Source organism: Labeo rohita, chromosome 22, assembly GCF_022985175.1.
Source record: "Labeo rohita strain BAU-BD-2019 chromosome 22, IGBB_LRoh.1.0, whole genome shotgun sequence".
Taxonomy (NCBI): domain Eukaryota; kingdom Metazoa; phylum Chordata; class Actinopteri; order Cypriniformes; family Cyprinidae; genus Labeo; species Labeo rohita.
In genome coordinates, this window is record NC_066890.1 from 24,470,236 (window position 1) to 24,493,352 (window position 23,117).

Here is a 23,117-nt window from a genome sequence, read left to right on the forward strand (position 1 = left end):
TGAACGTAGACTCGCATCCGAGAGCCTGTGTTACGCAAGCTTTTGTGCTTAAAAAGTATACAAATTTTATAAATATATATAAATATTATAAATATTTTATAAGTATATACATTTTTATTTTTCTAAAAAAAAAAAAGACCGGCTGGGATCGTTTAGAGTCCTTTGAAGCTGCATTTAAACTACATTTCGGAAGTTCAAAATCGGGGCACAATTGAAGTCCATTATATGGAGAAAAATCCTGAAATTCTTTCCTCAGAAACCATAATTTCTTTACGACTGAAGACAGAAAAACATGAACATCTTGGATGACAAAGGGGTGAGTAAATTATTTGATAAGAAGGCCTGTGAGCTGAAACGTTTGTGTCTTTGTCCTATGGTGATGGATTAATAAAATCAAAAGAGAGTTTGTCTTGTGTGAGTGCGAATCATAGTTTTGTAACAAGTACCACAGGCACATCGTTTTTCCATTTTTGTAGCATAAACACAATCAAACCAATGTGAGCTTTGGATCTTCCAATGTTTCTCTATGACGCTGAAACCTAAAGATGTCCGAGTTCCGCTCCCCGTGCAACTGATACTCAACTGTCATTGGCTCATCTGCATTCGAGGGGAGGTGCTTACCGATAGGTCAATTGTAGAATGAGATTGGGTGTGGAACACAGAAAACCATCTCAGACAAAGGGGTGTCAGAATGTAATTAATATACAGACTACAGCTGTTACAACAGGAGTAACTTCATTTACATTAAGGGTAGTAAACTGTAACTGTATAAAATGTTTGAGATTAGGATGTTCTGGGTTCATTCCAACTCCATTGACCCCAAGGTACAACATGTACTTTGTCACTGCTATGCTGCAATAAACATCTTCATCGAGATCTTCTACGTCCTCATCACTTTTTCTTACATGTATGTTCTGGTGTAGGTTTTCTGTGTTAGCTCCAGCAAAGATAAGACCTGGAACAAAACAGAACATCCTGCTGGAGGCTAACAAACTGTCCGAGGCATTAGAAGTCTCCATTACGGTCTATGAATACCCAGTCTCCCAATCTATATTAATGGCGAGCTCTGTTACCCTCAATTCAGACAACAACTACAGTGCCCTCAAAACCATCCAGGTGAAGTTATCTAAAAATGTATCTGTTCCAGTTGGTTGGTTACATTTGTTTAAACATTGCATCCTCAACTTAAACAAAATAAAATGTTGTTTTTCTTATTAAGATTGATCCAAATGTGCTGCAACCAGATGGTAAGAAGAAATATGTGAAGCTAGTTGCTCAGTTTAGCAGATTCCATCGTGCAGAAAGAATATTACCGGTGTCATTCCGCTCTGGATACATCTTCATTCAGACTGATAAACCGGTTTACAACCCTGGAGACACAGGTCAGCTCTCGCACACACACGAGCACTTGTCATACTGCTCATTTACTATCAACATTGTACGTTTTTTTACTGATCAGTGCAATGCCGGGCTTTTGTGTCTGATGTTGAATTCCGTGCTTCTGAGAGGACCATTTCTCTGGAGATTCAGGTGACTGTCACTGGCATTCACATAAACTCATTACAGTATTTGCAAGGAAATACTGTTAACACTTATATGGTATAGGGACCAATTCTCACTATTAAGTAGTTGCTTATTAGCATGCCTGTTATTAACACATTGGCTGTGTATTAGTACTTATTATGCAGCACATATTCTGCATGACCATATTCTACCTCCCTGATCATACCCAATACCTAAATTTAACAACTACCTTACTAACTATTAATAAGCAGCAAATTATGAGTTTATTGAGGCAAAAGTAATTGTTAATGGTTTGTTAATGGCGAGAATTGGACCTTAAAATAAAGTGTGACCACAATACTTTATTTTTCTGGGACAATGCTTTACGGTACAATTGGCGCATGTTTCAGAATCCAGATGGTATTGCAGTACATGGTATTTCCAGAGCCAAAGCAATGGATGGGATACTCTCTAACATCTACCCCCTCTCATCTATAGTCAAGTATACACACACAGAACAAATATTATATATTATAAAATAATAATGAGTTGATAAAAATGGATATTGATTTGCCTGATACTTTAAATACTGAATATGGCTGCTGAGTAAGCATCTTTTTGATTTTCTAGAGAGGGCAAGTGGAAAGTTGTTGCAAAGTTTGATCAAGAAAAAGAGAACATATTCACTCGAGAGTTTGATGTCAAGAAATACAGTAAGACCTTCATATTACCGTCAGAGTCTACTAGATTTTTGTCTGTTGGTGGGTTAACAGTATTTATTCTTTCTCCCAAGTGCTCCCAGCGTTCAACGTCACTTTGACTCCAAAGACATCCCACCTCAGACTAGATGCAGAAAAACTGGAAGTAGAAATAACAGCCAGGTGTGTAAATCATACTGTTCTGAATGATCTCAAAGTATTTGGATATTTAAGTAACATATAGAATTTGTATGGACTTTTTACATTTTGTCTTTTTTATTATTATTACTATTATTTTCTTTCTTTCTTTCTAAAAAAATTTGTACTTTTATTCAGGAAGGACTGATCCAATATATCCAGTGAGACAATAAAGACATTTATAATGTTAGAAATTTTCTATTTTTTTGTTCTTTTATATTATATTATGTTGTTTTCTATTTATTAAAGAATCCTGAAAAAAATAGGCTTTCACATAAATATTAAGTAGCACAACTGCTTTCAACATTGATAATAATAATAAATGTTTATTGAGCAGCAAATCAGCATATTTAAATGATTTCTGAAGGATCATGTGACACTGAAGACTGGAGTAATGATGCTGAAAATTCAACATCACAGGAATAAATTACATTTCAAAATATATGCAAACAGAAAATAGTACTAACAATATTAGTTTTTACTGTATTTTTGATCAGTTAAAGGCAGGTTTTTGAATGCTAGAGTATTGAATTCTTACACTTGCATCACGTAAATTACCAAATATTTTGAGGTCAGTGTATGCATTTCTTCCAGATATCTTTATGGTGTACCAGTGAAAGGTGTTGCGTATGTGCTGTTTGGTATTGAAATTAACGGTGAAAGGAAAAGACTCACAGCTATGAAGCAATTAAATGATGTAAGTGGTTAAACAAGAAAACAAGAAAGTACCTTAAATCAGCTTTATAGTACAAGACTCTTTTTACTCCATGTTTTATTTTGCAGCTGAATGGAGGAAATGTTATTTTGACTATGGCGGAGATAAAGAAGGCCTATCCTGACACAAACCGCCTACTGGGGTCTTCTGTGTACGTCAAAGCATCAGTAATGACCAGCTCAGGTGAATAATTAAGATGATTAAAAAACAACTAAAAACCACTCACAATCCAATAGAAACTGCACAGCAACCCCCTGGTAACCACTCCAAACTCTTTAACATCATTATTGTTAGTTTATGTTTTGAAAAAAAAAAAAAAAAAAAACTTTCTCCTTTCTTCTCCTCAGGCAGTGACCTTGTGGAAGCAGAGAAATCTGGCATTAAAATAGTAACGTCACCTTACGTGCTCTCCATCAAGGACACACCAAAGTATTTCAAACCTGGCCTGCCATTAGGCATTATGGTAATTTTTGTTTCTGTTACGACAGTTACTGCTTCAGGGGATGCATTTCACCCTTCATGTCATTTTAAACCTTTTTGACTTGCAGGAAAACTTCCTAGCTGCTCTTTTCCATAAAACGAAAGTGAATGGTGACCACAGGCTATCAGGCTCTATATTTTTGCTCTATATTCCATGTCTTCTGAAGCCATACAATTTTGTGACTGAAATTATAGTCTAAAAATATGGCTTGACAGCTGTCGTCACTATTCACTTTGGTGTGTCCTTTTATCTTACACCTTTAACCCTGTGATTATTCAGGTAGGGAAATGCTTAATGCAGGCAGCATCTGAAGAGTGGTTTACAACTTAGACCTTTAACACTTCTTTTTGGGTAATTCCAATTACATATCATTGTCTGTGACTCATGACGAATGTGCTTCCTCTGTCGCTTACATTGCTGTCTTCGTCTAACACTCTTCCTTTTCTATATGGTAGTCTTTGTCTGGCTTACCTCTGCTTGATGTTGAAACATGCTCTCTTCACCACTGTCAAACTCATGAGCTGAACTTTCACAACTGTTGCTAATTCATCGCCAATATTCAAAAGCTTTTTGAAGATATTGCTGAATAGTAAATTTCTGGCTGAAGTAAATTTTTCATCTCAGTTTTTAGTATTCTTTTAAAATGAGACAAATCTGCTATTATTTTAATCTCCAATCTGTTATTTATCAGTTTAGATAGTTTACTAATGCTTGGCAAATCAGCAGAAGACATGAACCAGTTTTACATTTCAGTCACGCTGATAAACATCAATGTTTAGACCAAAAAAAAAAATAATAATAATTATATATGATTCATATTTTTGTCTTGTCCTTGTTATCATTGAGAAAACCCAATTCTAAGATAAAATCTTATTTTACGATGATCAGTGGATTAGGTGTACCAAACAAACACTAAGCAAAGAAGAATTAAATATCTACACTGTAAAAAAAAAAAAAAAAAAAAAAAACACAATTTGTTGAGTTTGATAATTTGTTATCCGGCTGCCTTAAAATTTTAAGTTCAGTCAACTAAAATAAGTTTATTCAACTTGAAATGTTAAGTTGTACTAAGTAACAACTTAGATATTTGTGTTTGCTAAACTTAACTGTTACGGTTGCTGGTGCTGGATGGAAGACAGGATACAACGTACGAAACAAATCTTATTTTAATTACTTTCAAGAGGAACAGGCAGGAACACAGAGCTATATCTACACACACTGAAACTCAAATCAACAATAAAGACCGACAGGGAACTCATGACAAAGACAGATTTATAAAGGCAAACTAATAATGACAGACAGGTGAACCAGATAACGTTAACAAGGACTAAACCAAAGTAGACATATCGACGGGGGGAGACAATGGGAGAAACCAAGAATACAAACAGACAGAACTGTGACATTACGCCCCCCTCCGAATAGGCGCGTCCTCGCGCTATAGAAAACAAAAGACAAAACAGACAAGAGGGGCGAAAAAACAGCAGAAAGACAGAGTCCATGTGGGAGGAGGCTTCGGCGGAGGACGGAACCCCGGGAGGGGGACAAAAAACAGAGTAATAAGGGCAAAAAACAAAGTCCAAGGCGGTGACGATGGTGGGAGGAGCCAGGGAGGAAACAGGAGGGACCCAGAGCAGGAGGAACCTAGCAGGACCCAGAACACAGCCATGATGACCCACGGTGGAGCCGATGGAGGGAGGAGCCATGGTGGAAGAAGGGCTGACGACTCCATGGGGCCGACCGACGGAGGCGGAGCCGCTGGCGGAGGAGCCCGAGGCGGAGACGGAGAGCCGAAGATCCAGGGCGACAGCGAGGATCCGGAGGGCCAAGGCGGAGCCCTAGGCTCTGGCGACCAAGGCGTAGGTGGAGATCCGGAGGTCCGCGGCGGAGCCGGAGCGACAGAGGATGGAGGCTGTGCCGGAGGGAGGGAGGAGTCCTTAGGAGCCGGTGGGACGGAGTGACGAGGCGCAGCCGGAGGAACAGAGTCCTGGGGTGACGGAGGGACGACGACCGACCAGGGCGGAGCCGGAAAGACGAGGGAGCCCGGTGGAGCTGGTGGACCGATGGGCGACGATGGAGACGAGGGCGCTGAGAGCCGTGGTGGAGCCGCAGGGTCGGAGGGCCGAGGCGGAGTTCTGGACTCTGAGGCTGGAGGCGGAGATGAGGGATCCTCCAGCCCTGACACCGATGGAAGCTGGCAGACCCGCGGCGAGCCCACTGCACAGGTGGTGGGCTGAGGGTGAGCAGAGGGGCTGTCAGGGGACAGCGGTGAGCAGACAGACGTTGACATAGGCAGAAGAGGGAGGGTGGGTGGGGATTCCATACAGGCATGCATAACGTGACAGGTAGATATTTCTGTAAAGAAGTCTATTAAATCCCCAGAGTCATTTTCTAGAACTTCCATAGAAAAATCAATTAAGTCCCCAGAGTTTTCTTCCAGCTCACCCCCAGCGGTGGTGCAGTGGGCAGGGCTCTCCATAGCCCTCTCTTGCTCCACACAGCACTCCACCGTCACGAATGTAGTGGCCGGCTCTCGCACCTGGTCAGATGTGTCAGGCTCTGGCTCTGTCGCTCTTGGCTCTGGCTCTTCATCTGCGGTGGGCTCGGGCTCAAACTCCGCTTGTTGGGGTGATGGTTGGCTGGGTTCTGGGTCTGGAGTGGGGATGACGTCCTCCTCGATGATGTCGATGGTCCACGACGATCCACAGGACGCCAGCACCCACTCGATGTACTCCAGCAGGCTCTCTTGAGGACCCTCCCCAGATAGCAGCGCCTTGGTGGTGGTGTTAAGTCCAGTGTAGTAGAACTTGCACAGGCTGCTATCCGGAAAGTGGGAGTGTTCTGCCAGGAAGATGTAATCACGGGTGTGGTCCTCGAGAGAGCGTTCCCCCTGCTTCAGGAGGATAAGGAGAACGGTAGGATCCATAATAATAATCAAAAAACAAAAACACTGAGGGAAAAAACTGAAAAATAAATGCAGGGGAAGATGCCGGGAAAAAACTGTTTTGGTCGGTCTTTCTGTTACGGTTGCTGGTGCTGGATGGAAGACAGGATACAACGTACGAAACAAATCTTATTTTAATTACTTTCAAGAGGAACAGGCAGGAACACAGAGCTATATCTACACACACTGAAACTCAAATCAACAATAAAGACCGACAGGGAACTCATGACAAAGACAGATTTATAAAGGCAAACTAATAATGACAGACAGGTGAACCAGATAACGTTAACAAGGACTAAACCAAAGTAGACATATCGACGGGGGAAGACAATGGGAGAAACCAAGAATACAAACAGACAGAACTGTGACATTAACAGATGGGTAAGTAACCCAGCTGCCTTAAAATTTTGATTCAACTCAAATATCTAAGTTGTCACTTAGTATAATTTAACATTTCGAGTTGACTGAACTTAAAATTTTAAGGCAGCCAGGTTACAAATTATTTTAAGTTGACTCAACAAATTGTTTTTTTACAGTGTAGCTGAGGAAATTAATATTTTCAAACAAGTTTAAAGTGATTTTTACCTTTTGTGGGCATTTTTTAACCTTTATAAAGCCATTCTTTTTTCTGAAAATGTGCATTATCTTTTGCATCAAATTCTTATATTTAATCAATAAAGTCACTTAGAATAATAAGACATTTTAGGCTGTTATCACACACAAATAAAATCATTATCAACAAAATTCATCTTTTCAATAATGGGGAGGTCCAGGACTCACCCAGCCCCCCTCAATTCGAACACTGGGGAATGTTGTAACACTGCGTTACAATCTGCCCTGCTATATTAAACTATGCTATTTTATGTCAATAGCGATGTAATTTTCACTGTTTATTTTTATGGATTTTAATAAGAAACCAGAAAAAAAACAGGTGAATAAAGACCAACAATCTATGTTTAATGTTCAGAAATCATTATTTCAAGAAATGCAAATGCCGTGCTGTCTGAAACACATCTCTATGCTTGTGCGCGCTTTGGGTGTGTGCAAGAACAGAGAGTGTAAGTGACGAACTGAGTTCCGTTTCGTTTCTTCTTCTTGTGGTTTTAAATAGCTTGAACGTGTAAATTGGCAAATTAATCTGCAAATCATATGCCAAACGGTGGGGTCTGGACCTAGTTCGTACTATCGCGGATCAATTGCGATCCATTTAAGCCCTAATAGATTATATGACAGATCAGAGCAATCTTTTATTTACTAATTTAACATGAAATCATCAAACTGTTACTCCATATCAATCGCATACAACGAAAGTACAGAATAATTAAAACAATCATTTACGCACAATAAATAACAGAGCATCATATCTATACAAATTTTCCCCAGAACGTTCTCGCGACCCAGTCCGGTAGTGGGTCGCGACCCGGTGGTTGGGGACCTCAGATATAGCCCACTAAATCATACTCAGACTTAATCCTGACAACAATAAAACCACTTGAGAGAGAACTGTCAGGAGATTTATTTTTTCTTAGCATAAAAGAAGACAATGGTACAAGAGGAATACCAAATTATTGTTTTTAGTGCGAAAATGACATAGTAGCAAGATATTAAAAAAATAATGGACTTGTGAAAAGGCCCCTGAAATAATTAGGTCTTCACTTTAAGCTTTCATTTAGTGAAATTTAGTGAAAAACAGCAAGAGAAACACAAAGAAAGTATCTCGGAGCTGCCAAAAGCTATGAATAGAGTGACACTTTATCTCACAGAATAAGATGCGGCCTGCAGAAGTGACATGCAGGGTTGTTTATCCACACCAGAACTACTTACTGTAGTTCTATTGTACTGTAACTCATTTAGTTTTTTCCAAGGCACATATTTACAAATTATGGGCTTCTGGGAATCTATACTCTGGTCTCATGAGACCAAGTCAATCATTTCAAATCTAACAGCATCCAAAATGTGATGGTGTTTCTATAGGAGGAGTACAGTGAGAAGTGTCTGATTCCCACAGTGAAGTTCAGTGGTAGTAAAGCTCTTCTAGCTCTTCTAAGCTTTATAGTATACATAAACAGTGGCATGAACATACAGCGAAAGCAACCCAGGAGTTTTTGAAGGTAAAAAAGTGAAATATTCTGCAGTGGCCAAGTCAGTCTTCTGATCTCAACATGATTGAACATGCTTGCTAAAGACAAAAATAAAGGCAGAAAGACCTACAAACAAACAACAACTGAAGTCAGCTGCAGTAAAGGCCTGGCAAAGCATCACAAAGGAGGAAACCCAGTCTTTGGTGATGTCCATGAGTTCCAGACTTAAGGCAGTCATTGCCTGCAAAGGATTCTCAACAAAATATATATATTTTTTTATTTATGATTATGATCATTTTATTTATGATTATATTTATTTGTCCAATTACATTTGAGCCCCTGATAATGGGGGGACTTTGTATAAAAATGGTTGTAATTCCTAAGCATTTTATATTTTTGTTCAACCCCTTGCATTAAAGTATAAAGTCTGCAATTAAATTTTATCTTGATTGTTTCATTTTAATCCTATTTTGATGGCATACTGAGATATCCAAATATATACGGACCTAACTATATATATATATATATATATATATATATAGTACATACACAGTATACAGTAAATGAAGACACAATGTTAATTTTTAGGTAAACTACCCAACCAATAATCTAATCCGATGTCATAACTGCATTATTGACGTTAGCACCTGATGTTTCGTTTTTTAGGTTACTGTGAGTGACCACGATGGATCTCCAGCCCATAATATTCCTGTTAAAATCAGCTTTCTTGCAAGCCCAATCACCGTACACAGCGGCACCATCAAAGTCACCATCAACATGCCTGAGATGTCCAGCTCACAGATATTGAAAGTAAGTCACTCACAGAAAAACATTTTGTAACTGTCAACTGAATGTATGTATTCTTATATAGGTGAAGACAGAAGATCCTTCACTAAAACCAGAACAGCAGGCCGTTGAAGAAATGCGTGTGGAGCCGTATACCTCTTTTAACAGCTACAGGAACTACCTGCACATCTCGGTGGGCAGCAGTCGAGTGGTGGTGGGCGACAAACTCAGTGTCCAAGCTCACATCACATCTGACCCACCAGAACGAAAAAAAGCTTGTGGAACATCTAACGTATGCTGTGAGTTTGTCACTGGAGATGTTTTAATATGAGAATGAATGAAATCTAATATTAATAACACTAATGATGGTTTCTTTAGGTGTTAAATAAGGGAAACATAATCCATGCTGCTAGGATGAATGTCAAAGACCTGAACGTCATAAACATTCCTCTGCTGGTTACCTCAGAAATGCTGCCTGCGTTTCGCATTGTGGCCTACTACATTTTGCCATGGGAATACAGAGCGGGAGTGGTGGCAGATTCTGTGTTTGTGGATGTGGAGGACCGCTGTGTAGGTTCGGTAAGTTCATGTGACATCCATGACCAGTTATTAACAGTAAAGATGCACATTTGAACACTTTATGGTACATTAGGGGGCTAAAACTTTTTTTGTTGTTTATAAATTATTATTCTTCTCCTACTATGAAAGTCTTTTGTGGCAGCTATTTTAAATTTGGTCAAAAATATACATTTCTCTTTTTCCCAATCTATTTACATGTTTTTAATAAGATAAAAATTAAATAGAAGTTTTAAAAAAGAGAAAAATATCTGTATGTTACCATGTAGATTAATAATAATAATAATAATAATAATAATAATAATACTTTTTCAACAAGAATGCATTGAACTGACGAAAAGTGGCAGTAAAAATATTTATAAGATTATAAAATATTGACATTTTAAATAAATGCTGTTATTTTGACATTTCTGTTAATCAAAAATCCTGAAGAAATGTTTCAGTTTCCACAAAAATATTACGCAGCAGAATAATATATTTAATAATGTATATGATAATATTTCACAGCGTTACTGTTTTACTGTATTTTTTATTTTTATTTTTATTTTTTGTGAATATAACACTGTGTCTACACTGGATGCGACAGTTGAGGGAGGATTTAGAGAGGCATTTAGAGAGGATTTTGTGATTTAGAGAGGCATTAATTTTTTAAACCTCTGTAATGCCATTATTTTACTAAAAGTATGCCATCTTTTATGTTAAATTAAATTTATATGTATAAGCCTTTTTAAAAATTCTAATTCAAACAATCAAATAAGACCAGGTAGAATTAGATGTTACCAATCAAAAGAAATCAGTATTAACAAAATGAATTTGCACTACAGAGGTGGCACAAAAAAATGTAAAAGTGGCCTGTAGGTATACAGACATTTATTGAGGCTTAGAGGTGACAAAGATGTTTTATATTCATAACAACTCGTAAAAATGTGAGATTAATGTTATAATTATAACATTTTGAAAAACAGAAATATTGACTGATGGATTGAAATGTTTTAAATAACTAAAATGAAACTAAAACTGCCAGTAGGTGGTGGCAGTTTATCACTGAATTATTCATTCAGTTGATTCTTTTGAATGGATGATTCATTCAGGAACTAAGTAAGTGACTTTATGAATGGGTAATTGAATCATTGACTCAGATTCGTTTAAAGGAGCACGTTCATTCAAAAACAAAACTCTTGTTTACTTGAAGATAGGACTTTGAGGCTATTTTAGTTGGCGAAATCAGACAATATTGTTATAATTAGACAATGTAAGTCAACTAATATTAACTTCTTGTTTATTGAACGGTTGTATTAAATCAATATCACATTTGCAGACTCTCTTAATAATTCACACACCTTTTAACGCAATCTCACAAAGTTCCATTATGATGAAGGAAGCTTCATCATAATTAATTTCGTATTTATATCGTATCTTTGTTATGATGAGAGGATTCATGAGTTTGCATACTGTAACTCATGTGTTTTGGGCAGTGAGTGGATTCTGATTAATATTGCATTCAAATAATCAATAGATATGTCTGTGATACATTACTCAAAGCTGCAAAAACATGGTGTAGAAACCTTTGAAGCTCTCTTGAGTGCAAAAACAAATATGTTCTGGTGCTCCTAAATATTTTTTCATATTCGCACGTAGTGTTAAATGCGACTGAAGTAGTCGCACTGTAGAGCCCTGGGAGATGGGTCACATTCGCAAAATAATGCAACTAGTGACGCATTTTAAAAAAAAAATTGTGACCCCAAACTTTTGAATGGTAGTGTGTACAAATTGTTAATTAAATAATGATACAAAAATAGTCAAAATAAATCAAAATGTAAAAGAACTGTCAGAGTAACAAGTAATATTAATTTAAGATATATTAACTAAATATTTATTATATCAGTTCCAAAATATCTCATAGATGTATAAGACTATAGTAACATGCATCACCTATTGTTAAAGTAATTCTGCTTCTGGCTTTTAAACCACTTTTTGATGACCACTTTGCATTAAAATAGTAATAACAATAATAATAGTAAATAAATAAATAATAATAATTTAAAATAAAAATTTAATGCCATGATTATTATACATTTTTGTGTATTTGTGATTGTATTAGCTTAGTGTGGGTCCAGTGGAGGGTGAAAAATTTAGTTTGTACTCACCAGGCAGCAGCATCACATTTGAAGTGAAAGGAGACCCTGGGGCAACGGTCAGCCTGGTTGCTGTGGATAATGCCATCTTTATGCTGAGTAAAAGCCGACTGACACAGGAGAAGGTGAGTGAAGATATAGTTTTCTCTCCAGGACCTTCTCCAGAGCCTCACTGATACTCATATCTCTTTGATTCAGGTGTGGGAGGTGGTGGGTCAGGGTGATATGGGCTGCACCGCTGGAGGAGGCCGAAATAATATGGGTGTTTTCAGTGACGCAGGACTGATGTTTTATTCCAGCGTAGGACAATACACAGACTACAAAGAAGGTCCTTCACACACATACACAGCATTAACATTTAATATATTTCTTTTAAAATAAATTTCATTACTATGGATTTGTTATGTTTAACAAATCAAGCTCACACTTCACAAGTTGCAATTAAGAGTTCTATGAGCATGTGAACACTTTTTACAAGTTGGTATGTCATATTTGCAGTAATTACGGGTCAAAATTATTGATTTATCTTTTGTGCCAAAAATAATTAGGATATTAAGTAAAGATCATGTTCCATGAAGATATTTTGTAAATGTTCTACCATAAACATATCAAAACCTAATTTTTGATTAGTAATGTGCATTGCTAAGAACTTCATTTGGACAACTTTAAAGGTGATTTTGTCAATATTTAGATTTTTTTGCATCCTCAGATTCCAGATTTTCAAATAGTTTTGTCTCAGCCAAATATTGTAAATTACATCAATGGAAAGCTTATTTATTCAGCTTTCAGATGACATATAAATCTCAATTTCAAAATTTTGACCCTTGTGACTGGTTTTGTGGCCCAGAGTCACATATGGCATGAATGCACCTTTAGTTCTGATACTCAGTCGTGCTTTCCTTGTTGGAAGAAGTAAGATATCAAGAAAGGGATCAAGCATCCATGTCACAACTGGATTTTTTCTACCATTTATTTATCTGTGAAAATCATGATGAACAGTAAGCATATTGAGATATTGATTTTCCTCAGTTTGTGTAGATTTATAAATGATTTTTCCTACAAATCTGATGAAATGGGGCAGTTCCTTCCATGCAGCCTGTCATTATAACCCCCAACACGAACCATAGACCAAAACCTCCCACTACAGTTCACCCAACAGAATTTAGTAGTCTAAATTGCCAGATTACATCAAACACAGCATACTGCAGCCATGGAAGTAAGCAAATTAACTGGGTCAGAGATCACAGATTCTACCCCACCTAAAAAGCTTTGGCATCCATTTTTAAAGCTCTGTAACCACAGCATATTAAAACTAAATAAATCAGCTCATCGGTGAACATGTTTGTTGCCTCTCACTGATATTCCGCACTCGTTGTTGCGTTTCCTCAATCCGACACTTGGGTCAGTGTTGACAAAGTCTCTTTCAAGAAAGTCTGTTCACTCGTTGGCCATACCTGCAACGCCTCTGGGCAGTCACCCTGGACATCCAAGACAAAGTTCCATCTAAATGAATGGGGGGATCCTGATTTCTCAAAATGCCTACCGAAATCACAAATAAATGAGATATTCCAAATCAGCAACAAAATCTGAAACGAACTGCCCCACGAAATTTTTGCCTAGAACAGAACCATACCACCAATCCAAACTGTATGCTAAGTGTCAATCATTTTGACGATAGTTGTCCTGACAAGATTTCTGCCCCCCAAATGTAATGCAAAATGTAATTTATTCCTGTGATGTAAAACTGAAACATTATTACTCCAGTCTTCAGTGTCGCATGATCCTTCAGAAATCATTCAAAAATGCTTATTAGTGCTCAAGAATTTTCCTCTTATTATTATCAATCCCAAAAAAGTTGTGCTGCTTAACATTTTTGTGGAAATCATGATACATATTTCAGGATTTTTTGGAAAAAAAAAATCCAGTATAAATATATTTCTTTGTATGGTGGCCTAGGTTGTACATGGCATGCTGTTAGTTAGTAAAGTTAGTAGAGCTACAGTTGCGTTTTTTTTTAATTTTGCCAGCAGTTAACAAAATAATTTATTGTCAATTAAAGTTAATGCATTGTCACGGCAGTGACACCATATGTCTTTGGGATTATATTGAGATGATTTTAAGGGTGAACTTGACCCACAGCATCCACATTCCAGTCACCGTTCTTGGTTTCCAACTAGTTAATGCATAAACTTGCAGTCAGTCTACTTTGGAATGCCCAATATTACCAATCCAATTAACTCCCAGTAGACAAAATCAAGACATTTATGTCACAAATACAACACAAAAAAATGGAAATCATGTGGTTTACAAATACAAATGTTGATTTATACACTTGTAAACATAAAAGTTTCAATAGGGGTTCAACAGTAATGCAATAGAAGAGTCTTCCTCAAAGAACCTTTTAATTAACGGACCTATTCCTATAAGATTCTTTTTTTTCTTATTGTGAAGAACATTTTAAAATCTAAAGAACCTTTTTCAACTATAAAGAACCTTTTGTGCAATGGAAAGATTATATGAATCGATCATGGAGCCATCAGTGCAAATAGAGAACCTTTCATTTCAAGAGTGTGTTTTCTTTGGTTTGTTTGAAATAGATTGTTCCAGTAGATCTAGAAGAAGACGTTCTGCTGCCAAACTGGAGCTTAAAGAGCAACTTGGTGAGTCTGTGTTATTACTACATAATAACACAGATCCTTTAAATGTTTGGTATGGTACAGTTTGTTAGAGAAGTGGAGATATGGAAGTGTTACCAAAAGTGCTAGAAAAAGTAAAGATTGTGTGCTAGGCTTTCTTAAACGTAGTCTTTTGTTTCAGAGAAGAAATATTCTGACGAGTTCTTGCAGCGATGTTGTGTGGACGGCATGAGGGAGATTCCTATGCCATATTCCTGCTTTCGTCGCTCCCTCTACATCACTGAGGACAAGAGCTGTGTGTCGGCTTTTCTTAGCTGTTGTACAAAGTACAGAGGGGAGGAGCTCGAGGTCAGTACCAATATAGTGGTTAAATTTTTACCTGAGGTGGCAGTAAGTAAGAATATTCATGCTAAAACAATGGGAGAAGAAGAGGAGGTGGAGGACTTTAATGAGATTAAGTTAGAAGACATCTACGTGCGCAGCAAGTTCTTTGAGTCGTGGATGTGGAACATCACCACATTACCCAATGTCATCAAGTCTAATGGGTAGGAGTTCTGCCTTCAACTCAATATAGATGTCTCACTTTTATCATGTTTTATCATATTTATGATGGAAATGTCTCTCCATGCTTTTATTCCAGGTTGGCTGTTTTTCTAGTGAACACTGTTCTTCCTGACACCATTACTCAATGGGGGTTTCTAGCCATCAGTGCTTCACCTCGGACAGGTAAACAAACAGCTCTGTCCATTTGTCCATTTGTCCTCTTTTTCTAGTTCAGCCAAACAATAAAGCACATTTGCTTTTATACAACAGTTCTATAAGCCTAGAAAACATCATACAGATAATTTTAATGTTTGTGTTTGATACCTGATATGCAGAATACATTTTAATTTTTTTTTCTGTCACAATGATAAATAAATAATTACAATCAAAAAATATGATTCCCTTTCTGTCATCTATTCCAACGTTGTGTCGAGCATACAACACTAGGGGTCGCTCTTGGGAGCACACCTCTGACGTCATTGAGAAAAGGCCAATGAAATTGGGTGTGCAGAATTGCATAGCTGGCCACGTCCTGGACATTTGGGTATAAATAGGCCAGCGTGGCATCTGCTTACTTGTTCTGTTCTTCGAAGCCAAATGCAGCGTCTCTATGTGAGAAGCACCATCATTCACCTCTATCTCTTTATCGTTGGATCTATGGTACGCCAGTGGTCTCTCCTTTCTCAAACACAGCTAAGTGTTTTGAGCAAGGGCGTAAATTTAATTTAACAGTAGGGTGGACAATAAACAAATTTTATTGCTCTTAAGAGCAATTTTTCAAGGGGGCACAAATAATACAGCCAAAACTGTACTTGTAAGGATAGATATGTGTACACAGCATGTGTACATAGCATGCTGTTTAAATATGAATTCGGTTCATAGGTTCATTACGCATATTATAATTAATGAATTATTTTGCGTCCTCCACATAGCATTTTAGGTTTTATCTGGGACTGAGGACATCTCTTGTTTAGATAGTCAACTGCAGATCTGCCACTTAACATCATATTGAGAAACACCCTACACATTGGTAGGTCTACAATATTAGCCTAATATCAGTTCATACACAGGCTTATCACCATGTTAGTTAGTGGGTGACAAGCTACGGTAAACTAAGCTTAGTAATCATATAATCGCTCATAAAAAAATACACCGGATATCATATTTTTGTCATGACTAATTTATTAATGATCCAGCATCATCTGTACTAAAGAGAAAGAATCACTTCACCCGATGTTTAAAGTGAATAAAATAGCCTTGATACCCTGTTACTTACACATAACTACTGAAAAACTTGCCGCTCTCCCACTTGTGTGTCGGTAAAGGAGGGGAAAGCAGGCAGTGGAACAAACCACTGTTAGGCAAGGGAGGGGGGACTTAAAACATTTATGAACTCTTTTTTTGTGTTTATATTGTTTTACTACTTACACGGTTATTTTAAGTATATGTCCATTATATTACAATACACCGAGTAGGAGCAAGGTCAAGTCTTGGGCGATGGAAGGTTACGAGGAGGAGAGATGCATTTAATTTGACATGTGCGCTTGTCAGTATCTGTGCCCTCGTACACTCGTGACGCGGTCCGAGTTGTGGCATTTAGTGTAGGGACCCCTAGTGTTGTACACTAGACACAACGTCGGACTGTGTGACAGAAAGGGAACGTCTCGGTTACGTATGGTAACCCTCGTTCCCTGATGGAGGGAACGGAGACATTGTGTCCTTCATGCCACAACTCTGGACTGCCTCTGAGTGGGTTGAGACGCTTCTCGACTCCTCAGAACAGAACAAGTGAACAGATGCCACGCTGGCCTATTTATACCCGATTGTTTGGTTTTTTTAATAATAGTTATTTAACTTTTAATGCTATATGTCAAGCATTTCTTCATATGATTTATGAATATTTTAATAATATTTATTCAACTTTAAGTGCAAAATGTGAAGTATATCTGCATATGAATTTAACAATGCATTAACTTTAACTGACAATAAATTATTTTGTTAACTGCTGGCAAAATAAAAAAAAAATGCAACTGTAGCTCTACTATCTTTACTAACTAACAGCATGCCATGTACAACCTAGGCCACCATACAAAGAAATATATTTATACTGGATTCTTTTCCAAAAAATCCTGAAATATGTATCATGATTTCCACAAAAATGTTAAGCAGCACAACTTTTTTTGGGATTCATAATAATAAGAAAATTCTTGAGCACTAATAAATTCAAACATTTTATTGTTAATTATCTTTTAATTCTACATGTCAAGCATTTCTGCATATGGCTTTTTATTAATTAATTTAATTAATTAATTATTTTTTTATTACTTACTAGAGTAAAAAAAAATACAACATAGACAAGAAAAAGAAATAAAAAAGGTAATGCATTTGGCTACATAATTTTAGTAGATTTAATTAGCTGTCTAAAACCTGAGAACTAGCACCAAATTAGGTATGAAAAAAGAAACTGAAAGTCAGTGTCCCTCAGAATGAGATTATTTCTGTTTTCTTTGCAGGTTTCTGTGTAGCTGAACCATATAATGTCCGGGCATGGAAGCGATTATTTATAGATCTGCAGCTGCCTCACTCAGTGTCCAGAAATGAATATGTGGAAATCAAAGCTGTGGTGCACAACTACTGGAACTCAAATCTGGAGGTAAGTTTCACACTATCACAAAACGCCCTGGTTACTAACATAACCTTGGTTCCCTGAGTTAAGGGAGCGGGTGATGCGTCGCTTTGATGCTTAAGAAGAAACTCCTGTTTATTCTGTTACTAAAGCCTTATTGTTCACATTTGTGTGGTTGCACGAACCAATGGCCCACTAACCCAGCTGAAGAGGAAGGGCCGACCTCTATGTAAGTCGGCTCAAAGTGCCATTTCATCAGAATCCTCTCCAGTTACAAAAGGGATTAGGGAATCTCACTGGACCAAGCCCAGGAGAAGGCCACGCTTTTGGTAGAGTGGGCCCTCACACCTATAGGGCACTGCAAGCCTGCTGAGGCATAAGACATGGCTGTAGCATTCACTACAGTGGATTCCCACTCAGGGACAAATGAACCTTTTTTGTGGGGAAGTCGTGGCCTAATGGTTACAGAGTTGGACTTGCAACCCAAAGGTCATGGGTTTGAGTCTCAATACCAGCAGGGATTGTAAGTGGGGGAAGTGATGATTAGCGTTCTTTTCTACCTTCAATACCATAGGATGCTTACTAAGACAGGCATTTTGACATAATTTTTGTGTAAATTTGTCCATTCAAACAGAATATTCAGAGAGAGCTTAATATTTGTGTGCATTCTGAGGTGCAGGTTTGCGTGCTTCGGATGAACACATGCACAAATCTTCTGAATACGTGCGCAAGCTTGCTTTTCAACTGGCAAGGCTTAAATGAGTTTAGTTTAAACACAGATATCTACGTGTGCTTTTCAGGTCTCACCTGAACGATGATGGATGATGGAATAAATGACTGCTCATATTCCAGAACACAGCACTTGCATTGAACAAGAGTGAATGGTTTGTCCACGTTTTTTTGTTGTTGCAATGTACCGGGAAGCCAGAATGCGCATCCATCAACAGAAGCATACATTAGCCGAACCCTCTTTGTTCTGTGTCAATGACCCTGCAGTCTGGATCGACTGGTCTGAAGAACATCGAACACCCGACAACAACTCTGATCTGCACTTTACAGATTCACCTACCCATGCAGCTCCCTCCCTCCATATCCCACCATTCAAACTGCACTTAAGATCTGTGTACAGGATGTGAACCAGGTCTTCTGAAAGCAGAAATCTAAGAAAGCTTCAGGCCCAGACAGTGTTTCACCTGCCTGTTTAAAAGTCTGTGCTGACCAACTGGCTCTCATCTTCACACAGATCTTCAACAGATCTTTGGAGCTGTGTGAAGATCCCTGCTGCTTCAAATGTTCCACTATCATTCCAGTCCCAAAGAAACCCAAAATAACTAGATTTAATGACTACAACCCTGTCGTCATTTGCCTACAGAGAAAACAGGTCTGTGGTCGACGCAGTCAACGTGGGACTGCATTATGTTCTGCAACATCTTGATAGACTTGGGAATTATGCAAGGATCTTATTTGTAAGATTCCTTGTGTGTGTGTAAACATACTTGGTAATAAAGCTCTTTCTGACTTCTGAAGGAAGTGTGAGCTGAGACCAGGACATGGTGCCCCTTTAAGGCCAACATGGTTTTTAGAGACAGAAAAACCACCATCATCTCAAGGCAGTTGTTGTGCAAGCGCTGTTCCAGGTTTGACCTGGAGCCGAATGCTGGTTTGTCCTCACAGAAAGCTCCCCAACTCAAGTTGGATTCATCTGTCATGACTTCCATCTGGAGGTGACAGTGTGTTTGACAAACACATTTGCCGTACATGATAATTTGCTGTTAATGGTTTCACAATTTTCGTGTGATGGCCTGATTCACTGAAGTCATTGAAATATAGTAGTTGTGTAATTTAATGCTTTTGCATTTCAAATTCTGTGTTACTGCAACGTGAGTTGCAACATCAGTTTGAAGATTTTAAAATAAGAACACAAATATGAACAACACTGACACACACAGCTATCAGCAATCAGCATATGAATCTCAAAAATGGTAACAAACTATTTAGATAATCAGGTCAGTTCTGGACATCACAAAAGGCTACTAAAAGACACACACACACACACACACACACACACACACACAATAAATAAATAAATCAGTAAATAAATAAATGATCCAAAGTTAGAATTAAAGAAAATAACAGGACAATTCAGCTGCACGATTTATTCATGCTGTGATGCATCCTGGTAGTTTCGTACTATGATACCCAGCATGCATTGCGACATTACACTTTTTATTGTCACCATTGTTGAAGTTGATGTGTTGCTTTTTAATGACTTTGTGTGTTATTGGAGTTTAGATTTTTTGTGTTCATGTCTTTTTTTTTTAAATCTTTTAACTGGTTCTGGAATATTGTTGATCTATGCTGCAGTTTTATGCAACACAATTGTTAAAGTCAAATGACATTAGTGAATCAGGCTATTTCATTATGATAGTAGAACCATCAATAGCTAACTACCATCACCTAATCTCATTTTGTCTTTATTTGATACTGCATGTGTTTGACAAACACACCATCATAGCAGCCAGCAAAGACAAACTTATTGTAAAAAAAAAGATAAGAGCCCAATTAATGGAAACATTAATCACTATTATTGTGACTTTAAATGAAACATACGTTAGATTTAAATCCCTGTTAACTCTTTCCCAGCCAAACACAGAATTTACTGTTGTACGTTACAGGGCGCTATTACGCTCCTCCTGAATGAGTCTATAATGTGGCAATCAAAAACACAGACCAGGAAGAAGCAGAAACTAGCAATCTTGTATGCATATGAAAAATAATGTGATGAAAACTGCTTAATGTTACCAAGTGAAATGTCGACCCAGGAAGTGGTAAAGGCCTAATTAGGAGTGCTGATGGAAGTGATCTACTGCATCTTTGCTTTAATAATACTGTAGTACTGAATATGATCCAGATGTGGTATTTGATAAAAAATGCTTTTTGCTCAAAATGTTGCTTTTTTTATGAAACCTACATTCAAGTGTTGATAAAAAATAAATAAATGCTTGAAGCTAGAATTGAACAAATATTTGTTTAAAAGTAAAGGGTCTGTTCTTTATTTTGATTTATTGCATGTTTAGATATACAACAAATATTCTGGGGGCCATGAAATTTTTGTGAAAATCCTCAAATTCTTCCTCTGTCTGGGCTCCTTTATGGTGGCAAACAGCAGGCTGAGCTTCTTCCTTTTCTTGACTGCAGAGTTAGCAAAGAGATTCTAATGAAATGACGCTCTGAACCGACTTTCCTAGTGGTTGGCTCCTCTCCTTCTGGCAGGTTAGAGCGCCATTGGTTTGTGCAGCTACACAAACGTGAACAGATCAGGCTTCAGTAACAGAGTAAGCAGGAGTTTCCCCATAAGCGTCAAAGTGATGCAGTAGGACAGACCGTTCGATAGGGAACAATACTGTAACCACTCGCCCTCTTTAGTTTATTTGTGTCCTGACCTAAACACTATCTGTTTGCAGGTCATGGTGATTCTGGATAAGACAGAGGACATGTGTAGTGTGGCATTTAGCGGACAGCACAAACAGCAGGTTTCAGTACCGGCCAGCTCCTCCAAGCTCATTTCATACACCATCATCCCTCTTAAAACAGGAGAGCTCCCTCTACAGGTCACAGCCATCGCGGCTGCCTTCCTGGGACAGGATGCCGTGAGAAAGAAACTGCATGTGGTAGTAAGTGAACTCTTAAATCCTGTTCTCTCTCGGTTCTCACACGTAATATTGAAAATTTATATATTAGATATGTTGCTTGGTACATACTGTGTGTTTTTTAATTAAGTTAGTAAAGTTGATGTAATAGCTGTGTGGTATGATTATAAGTCTTGTGTTTTAGGTTGAAGGCATCCAGACAATTAAAGTGAGGAGCTTTGTGCTGAACCCCGCTGAGAAAGGAGACAAGGGTAAGACTGGCTGGACATTTAATTTAATTGTGATTAATGTAATAGCAATTTAAGAATCAATTAGTTAATTCAACAATACTTTTGTTTTGATTTTTAAATGTTTTGCACAATACAAATGGGTCTTTATGCATGAACATGATATATAATGAAAAATATCATATAAGTATATACAAACATGATCTTTATGATGTGTCATTTTGCTTGATGCATGAAAACTATATATTTATTTTTTAAATATATTTTTTGTGAAAAAAAAAAAAAATTGTTATTGATACGTAAATAAACTTTTCCCTCATCTCAGCTGGTAGACAGCTGATAGAAGTGGAGAAAATGCAGCTGGACGCTGTTGTCCCAAAATCTCTCCCGGAGACATTTGTCAATGTCAGAGGTTTGATTTTATTTAACTATTTTCATGATATTATAGTAATTGAGTATTAACCCTCAATTACAAGATGGTTATTTGATTGTCATGTTGATATGTCAGCTGTCAAAAATTTTACATTTTGTTTTTTTTTAAATAGGTGATTTGCTGGCAGACAGCATTGACAACTGCATTAAGGAGGACTCTCTGGCATCATTGATCCGGATGCCTGGTGGATGTGTGGAGCAGAACCTGGCCAGAATCACACTGCCCCTCATTGCCACCCATTACCTGGACCGCAGTGGAAACTGGGACGATGTGGGAATAAATCGCAGAGAAGAGGCCATCCAATACATCCAAAAAGGTACAATGAGACTCAATTAGGGATGGACATCACCATTCCTTCAGATATTTATGCATAAAATTATTTTTCTTTATACTCAGGGTATGAAAATCAACTTAATTATCGAAAAAAGGATGACTCGTATCCACCCTATGCCAAAGAAGGCACCAGCACATGGTATTAATGCCAACAAAATAATGATAACAGCTTCACGTTGAACATGTGTCTTTTATGTTAATGTGTCATTATGTTTATGTCCATCTCAGGATCACTGCATACGTGGTGAAGGTTTTCTCCATGGCAAAATCATTCATTAGCGTTAATGAGAAGCATCTGTGTGGACCTCTGGTGTACCTGCTCAAGAATAAACAGTACTCTGATGGATCCTTTCAGGAGGACAATCCTGTCTACGACACCAGTATGACGGTGAGAATTCATAACTGTCATTGCAGTAGTTTCATAATAATCAATGAAAGGGTTCAGTACTAACATATGTCATATGTGAGCCTGGACCACAAAACCAGTCTTAAGTAGCACGGGTATAATTGCAGCAATAGCCAAAAATACACTGTATGGGTCAAAGTTATCAAATT

At 37.7% G+C, this 23,117-nt stretch overlaps 1 pseudogene; it reads left to right on the forward strand.

Annotated features, from left to right (window-relative positions):
• The first annotated feature begins 526 nt into the window (after positions 1–526).
• Positions 527–23,117, forward strand: part of LOC127153377 (complement C3-like) — a 30,852-nt pseudogene continuing 8,261 nt past the window's right edge.